An 8273-nucleotide genomic window follows, 5' to 3' on the forward strand; every position below is an offset into this window, starting at 1 on the left:
TTCCTATACATACAGTAACTACTACTACTACTACTACTATTATATGGGTCCAATCATCCCTCGGGATGGAATACCCCAGGCCCCTCAACCATCGGGTTGGAATACCAACATACTACGAGTTCAATCATCCTTCCTGGATGGAATATTCCTAGCCCACAACCATCAGGTTGGAATGCCAATCTACACTAGCAGACATGCACACATAACATGCAACTACATAAGGCTCTACAGAACCAACACAATAGGGCCCTATCATCCTACCAGGATGGAATACCCTCTGCTACTGCTCAACATACATAACCCGCAGGTAACCTCCTACCAGCGTACAAAAGGCAAGACCAACTACCAGTCTACAAATAATCACTACCCAACTACCAGGGCGCTGATCCAACAAAACTAGCCGTCATACAACTATCCATTTCTCTAGGATACTAAGCTAACAAAGCATATCCTCATAACACTATCCTGTCTACCAGGATACTAGCAAGCATATCATCACATAACATAACAAGATCTAACAACAATTTAAAGGGCCGGCCTTGGTGCCTTAGACCCTTGAGTACAGTGAGGAAAACTCACCTTGCAACTGCCGGAATCCTACAACTCTCTGACTGCTGACTCGCCGGGAATCCCAACTATTATCTGAAAATCATCACATAAGAAACCATCACAACTTGCTAGACCAAGGGCCCATAATATTCATTAAGTCCATCATCCTTTCATTGGGCCAAGACCCAAAGTCAAATCCTCTTGCAAAGCCCAATCTTGGCCCAATTTACTAAATTGGGCCCACCTCACCAAATGGGCCTAGATACAAGGTCCATAATAATTATTGAGCCCAAAATACTCCATCCATAATATTCAATCACAACCCAAGCCCTAATAGCCCAATAACTGATGGGTTTTGAGCATTCTAACACTTCCTAAGTGTACATGCAACCCTAATAACCTTGGATCTATGTTTGTCTAATTATGATGCTAAGTTGAATTCCAAGGCTATATTCCTATCTAGCATACATGGGGAACAATTTTAACTTGAATAATAGATAGAATAACTTACCTTGTTGTTGCTTGTGTTCCTTGAAACCTTGTGAGCCTAGCACCCCAAGTTTGATGCCTCAAATGCTTCACACAACACCAAATGCTCTTGGAAAGACTCTTGAGATAATACACACTTCTTAAAATCGGCCAAGCCCTCTAGTTTCTTAGTGTATCCGATTTTGGTGGAGAGTATGATTCTTATATAGTGTTGACACAACTAGGGTTACACCATGTAAACCCTAATGTGTCATGACTCTTCATTTCCATGACCCATGGGTTTGTAACTCCCATGGAGCATCCATGGAGCATCCTATGGGTAGGACCCAACTTGATAATCCATGGAGCCTCTTAGCCCACTATACAAGATATGGATGATTTACATAATCAACCCATATATTTAATTAGTTCTCTTTTGACCACTTAATTAATTCTAAATTAATTATTGATCAAACTAATCAAATAATATTATTAATATATTAGAACTTATAATATATTAATAATCTCCAAGTGTTATTTCTCTCATTTAGTCTATCCAATTGCATGGTGCCATGCAACCCAAATGGACCATGCCGGGTCGGGTCAAGTACATACCAGAAATAGTTATGGACTTAGACACCTTATCCAACAGTCTCCCACTTGGATAAGTCTAATAACTATTACTGCAAGTATGACTTCAGGAACCGATCGGCAATCGTAGCTCTTTTCAAGGTTTCTCGGAACTGAGAAGATGATGGTACGCCATTTAAGATAAGAGATCATATAATCCTCCGTTCTAGATATCATCCGGACAAATACATGGAACATTGTCTTGCTTATTGTCCAACATTTGTTTCCCGATTTCCGATTTGTTTGACAAAGAACTTAATTGAACACATCAACTTAGTTCTGACCGGGCCCGGTACATGGGTCAAAACAAAATCATCGAGGGGCCCAGATATCAGCTTCTAATCCAAGAAGGAACAGATAAACTTCGACTCATATGTTTGTTCTACCACTCATTGAATTATACACAAGAGCACGATTTATAACATCGAGTTACCAATGCGTTTTCGTACAATCAATGCATAACCAACTTGTAAGTAACAAATCATATCTCTAGGTTTGAAGACTTATACGATATTACCGTCTCACGATCACTCGAGATAGAATTCCATGAAGTGATTCCAGTGAGCGTGGGTTGAGTCCAATGCTCAGAACTTATGAGCACTCATGATTGTTGTAGCCTTGTCCAAGACCTCTACAACCAAACATGACAGTCTTGATTCATGCCTACTTCCGACATATGACTGACTGTGGAGGTTTGAATAATATGTTATACCAAACAAAAATTATTCTGGAAGTCAAAACATGCAAAAGAAATATAGTAAACGATCGACAAGAGATAGCAACACCTTACTCATAAATAAAACATTTTTATTCATCATCAAATGTCAATTACACTTTACAAATTTCGAGGTTATCTAACTACTAAATCTAATATCATCCTTCAGCCCTATGCTCCGAGCATGCTGAAGATGCTTAACCCGAGTCAGTCCCTTTGTGAGGGGATCTGCCGGATTCTCATCTGATGATACCCTCTTTGCCACGAGGAGTCCTTCTTCGATCCGATGTCTGATGAAATGGTATTTTCTGTCGATGTGTCTGGATCTCCCGTGATCCCTTGGTTCCTTGGCTAAGGCAACAACACTTTCACTATCACAGAAAATTTCCATTGGCTCTTTAATAGCTGGTACAACTCCAAGGTCTCCAATGAAGTTCTTCAGCCATATCGCCTCCTTTGCTGCCTCGCTAGCTGCAATATACTCTGATTCACAAGTAGAATCTGCCACTGTCTCTTGCTTGGAACTCTTCCAAGAAATTGCTCCTCCGTTTAGGGTAAAGACCCAGCCCGACTGAGAGCGGAAATTATCCCTATCAGTCTGGAAGCTAGCATCACTATACCTTACAACTCTCAAGTCATCACTCCCACCGAAGGTAAGGACCCAGTCCTTAGTCCTTCGCAGGTACTTGAGGATATTCTTTACCGCAGTCCAGTGTGCCTTGCCAGGGTTCGCCTGATACCTGCTAACCATGCTCAAGGCAAAAGCTACATCGGGTCGAGTACACATCATAGCATACATGATCGATCTTACAGCCGAAGCATAAGGTGTTCGACTCATTTCTGCTATCTCAGCCTCAGTGCTAGGGCTTTGTGTCTTACTCAATCTGGTGTTACTCTGGATGGGTAACTCTCCTTTCTTGGAATCCTGCATGCTGAATCTCTTCAGCACCTTATCCAAGTAGGTACTCTGACTAAGTCCAATTAGTCTCTTACTCCGATCTCTTAAGATCCTTATTCCTAAAATATAGGCAGCTTCACCAAGTTCCTTCATAGCGAAACACTTCCCAAGCCAGGACTTTACTTCCTGCAGGGTTGGAATGTCGTTTCCTATGAGTAGTATGTCATCCACATACAATACCAAAAAGCTAACTATACTCCCACTAGCCTTGACATACACACAAGATTCATCTTCACTCCTAGTAAAGCCAAATTCCTTGACCTTCTCATCAAAGCAAAGATTCCATCTGCGAGGTGCTTGCTTTAATCCATAGATGGATTTCTCAAGCTTACACACTCTATTAGGGTACTCGTTGCTGACAAAACCCTCTGGCTGACTCATGTAAACATCTTCAGCCAACTTTCCATTAAGGAACGCGGTTTTGACATCCATTTGCCATATTTCATAGTCATGAAATGCAGCTATGGCCAACAGAACCCGAATAGACTTAATCTTGGCTACCGGAGAAAAGGTCTCATCATAATCCACTCCAGGAATTTGAGAGAAGCCCTTTGCAACCAGTCTAGCCTTATAAGTGTGTACTTTACCATCCATGTCAGTCTTCTTCTTGAAGACCCATTTGCACCCTATTGTCTTACGACCTGGTACATTTTCAACCAAGTTCCAAACTTGATTGTCATACATGGATTGTATCTCGCTATCCATAGCCTCTTTCCATTTAGCAGACTCGGGGCCTGCCATGGCTTCCTCGTAGCTGTTAGGGTCATCTTGACTTACTAGTGTCCCATCACTAATAAGTGTCTCACCTTCTGCAGTAATATGGAATCCATAGTAATGCTCAGGTGCACTCCTAACTCTCGTGGAACGCCTCAGAGGTACAGATTTGTCAATTGGCTCAACAGGAGTTTCCTCCTCAAGTTGAGGGCTAGAGTTTGAAGTTCCTTCACCGCTTGATTCTTGAATTTCTTCAAGATCAATTTGCCTCCCACTGTCTCCTTGGCTTATAAACTCTCTTTCTCGAAAGACTCCTCTTCTTGCTACAAAGACCACATTGTCACTAGGTCTGTAGAAGAGGTAACCAAAGGATTGCTGTGGGTAACCGATGAAAATACACCTCTCGCTTCGAGGTTCGAGCTTATCATGAGTCTCGCGTCTCACGAAAGCCTCGCAACCCCAAATCTTGATGTGGTCTAGTTTAGGTACTTTACCAGTCCACATCTCGTGAGGAGTTTTGGCAACTTTCTTTGTAGGGACTAGATTAAGAATATGGGCGGCAGTCTCTAAGGCATACCCCCAGAATGAGATTGGTAGCGTAGCTCGACTCATCATGGAACGAACCATATCTAACAAGGTTCGATTACGCCTCTCAGCTACACCATTCAACTGTGGTGTCCTGGGAGGTGTCAATTGTGAGACAATCCCACATTCCCTTAGATAGTCAAGGAACTCTGAACTAAGATACTCACCTCCTCGATCGGATCAAAGCATCTTAATGTTCTTGCCCAATTGATTCTCGACTTCCTGTTTAAATTCCTTAAACCTTTCGAAAATCTCTGACTTATGCTTGATCAAGTAGACATATCCATATCTACTATAATCATCAATAAAAGTCAAATAATAACGATTAGCATCCCTTGTGGCATGTTTGAATGGTCCACACACATCCGTGTGTATAAGGTCCAACAAACCCTCACCCCTCTCACACGAACCTGTGAAGGGTGACTTTGTCATTTTTCCAAGTAAGCATGATTCGCAACTATCATCTGACTTTAGGTCAAACGACTCCAAGAATCCATCCTTTTGGAGTTGGCCTATGCGTTTCTTGCTTATATGTCCAAGGCGACAATGCCATAATGATGCTTTATCCAAGTTATTATTAGTAGTAGAATCAATACACAAAACATTATTTCCTAAGTTATCTACAACAGACACAACTTCATACACACCATCACAAGGTAATGCTTTAAAATAAAGAACATTATTAAAGAAAGCATCAATAGAACCAACTTCATTATTAAACGAAAAGGTAAACCCTTGTTTGTACAAAGCATGAAAGGAAATAATATTTCTTGCCATTCCTGGCGAGTAACAACATTTATTCAAATCTAAACTAAACCCACTACTTAGCGATAAAGTATAAACTCCAATCTTGGTAACAGGTAAAGCTTTCCTATTCCCCATGATCAAGTTTATTCTTCCTTGCTCCACATCCTCACTTCTTCTTAGTCCCTGCAAGTCACAACAAATATGAATACCACAACCGGTATCAAGGACCCAAGAATTAGAATGGGGTGAGTTATTAGAAATGATAGTGTAAATACCTGCATGGTTGGGTTTGACTTTCCCATCCTTCACATCCTGCTGGTACTTTGGGCAGTTCCGCTTCCAATGAGCCTTTTCATGGCAATAGAAGCATTCAGCCTCTTTTGGGTCAGAAGAAGGAGTAATGAAACCTTTCTTGGTTCCACTCGAGGAAGAGCCATCAAGGGTACGAGCCTTGGTACCCTTCGAAGATCTCTTTCTCTTCCTCCCTCGACTTTTCCCGATTGCCAAAACCAGAGTTGAGTTTGGAGTAGGAGTGATAGCAACTGACTTCCCCTTAAGACCTGATTCTGCGGTCTTGAGAAGTCCCTGAAGTTTGCTGAGGGTGACTTCTTCCTTGTTCATGTGATATGTCATGCGGAATTGATCATAGCACGATGGTAAGGAGTGCAAAATGATATCTATTGCAAGATCCTCCGGGAAGTTCACATTAAGCTTCAGCAAACGATCCACATACCTTTGCATTTTCTGCATGTGGCTCGTGACGGATTCCCCGTCCTTCATCATGGTTGTTATCATGGAGCAGATGATTTCATACCTCTCTTATCTTGCACTTTGATGGTATCTTTCCATCAAATCTTGGTGCATTTCATAAGGGTAGAAATCCTCATAAGACTTTTGGAGTTCCGCTGTCATCGTGGCCATCATGATGCAAGCCACTTTCGTAGCATCCCTTTCATGTGCCCGGAAGTCAGCGATCTCCTGAGGAGTTGCAGTGGTCTCATCAATCTCCTTAAGCTCCTTGTCAAGGACATATTCTTTGTCCTCGTAGCGGGTAATCATCCTGATGTTTCTGATCCACTCATTGAAGTTGGATCCATCAAAGGTGACTTTCCCACACAAGTTCATAAGGGTAAAGGAGCCATTAGGATTAGAGCCAGAAGCATTGTTGAAAGACATCTGAAGAAAAGAGAACAAGATTAGTTTAGATATAAGAGAGTCCTTAATAAAACACCCAAATGTAATATTAAGGCTAGGATCCAATCACAATATAATATAACTTAGAAGAGGTATGCCGTAATCTAAGCTATATCATATTTGAAAGGTAGGTGAATGACGATTCACCAATTTCCACCACGAAAACCGCAATATTTTAGTATTAGGTTTTTGAATGGTTCTTAGAAATTCCTAGATTCTTTGAGATTCAATGAACTTTTCAAAGGCATGTTTCAATCTCGAGTGTGCCCTCCAAGTTTTGTGACTGGGATACCGAGGATCACAAAACGAGGTGTGAAGTAACCATGCAAATCACTTGGTACCCTTAAAGTTTATCACTCAATCGATGTGCCGGTAAACCACACATGCTCCATCGATACTATAATAAACCCTAAGTCACCCTTTACCTACCTTGTTAAGTCCAAGTTAGTGTGCCGGTTAACCACACACGCTCCACCAACGACTTAATCAAAGTGTAAAGTGTAATTTCATGGAATAGCACCTTATTCACATTTTTCCTAAAGTAACTAAGATTGGGAATTTAATAAAACATTTAGTTACTTTATAATATTCATCATACTTTTAATGAGAATTTATAAGTCCTTGTCTTACCCGTTCGGCTAACGACCCTCCACCGATCAAGCAAGCGGTGGGTGAGAGTGGACACCCATTAAGTCACCATTTTATAAGCAACAACCTTATACCCACCTTATAGACCGGCTTCGTGAATGAGGCGTACTAGCGGTAAGACGACTTTGTTCTTATACATATATATATATATATAATTATTAAATCATAATAATATAAGTATAAGGGTTGAATTTTAACTTTTAAAATTCTAGGGGTTGGAACTAAAGTTTTAACTTAACTTTACTTGTTCCAAAACTTGAGGGCAAGTTTTGTAAACTTTCAAAACTTTTTCATTTCTTGTAACTTATGAGTTTAATAGAGTAATAAAATGAGGACTTTTCATTTTTCCTAACTCTTGTGTTCTTTTAATGGTTTTTTAATCCAAGAGACTTTTGGTTTTCCATAACTTGAGGATAAGTTATGGACTCCATTAAAACACATTATGATCATGAATTAATCTACCACATAGGTTACAAATAATTCCTATGATCATCTAAATATCATAAGAACAAGAATATGAATATGAACACCTTCAAGAATCAAAATCACATTTAATCTTTGTAATTTTGATAACTAGTTGTTGTAAATGAGTTAGAAAAGACATTACACCTTCTAAAACAAGTTTTCAAGTACCAAAACAATTTAGGGTAATGTTTCTAATCCATTTCCAGCAACTGAAGTCGAAATTCTGCACTCTGTCGACCCTACTCGCCGAGTGCATAAACCTACTCGCCGAGTAGGTTGAAGATACAAGTGAACTCAACGAGTCCTCTCCATGGACTCGCCGAGTCCATCAGTCAGACAACAAGATTTTCGACTTTCTTCAACTTTTAAGCACAAATAACAAACAAACAAGCCTAGGCTCTGATACCACTGATGGGTTTTGAGCATTCTAACACTTCCTAAGTGTACATGCAACCCTAATAACCTTGGATCTATGTTTGTCTAATTATCATGCTAAGTTGAATTCCAAGGCTATATTCCTATCTAGCATACATGGGGAACAATTTTAACTTGAATAATAGATAGAATAACTTACCTTGTTGTTGCTTGTGTTCCTTGAAA

Source organism: Lactuca serriola, chromosome 3 (assembly GCF_051521515.1).
Source record: "Lactuca serriola cultivar US96UC23 chromosome 3, Lser_US96UC23_V15, whole genome shotgun sequence".
NCBI classification, from domain to species: Eukaryota; Viridiplantae; Streptophyta; class Magnoliopsida; order Asterales; family Asteraceae; genus Lactuca; species Lactuca serriola.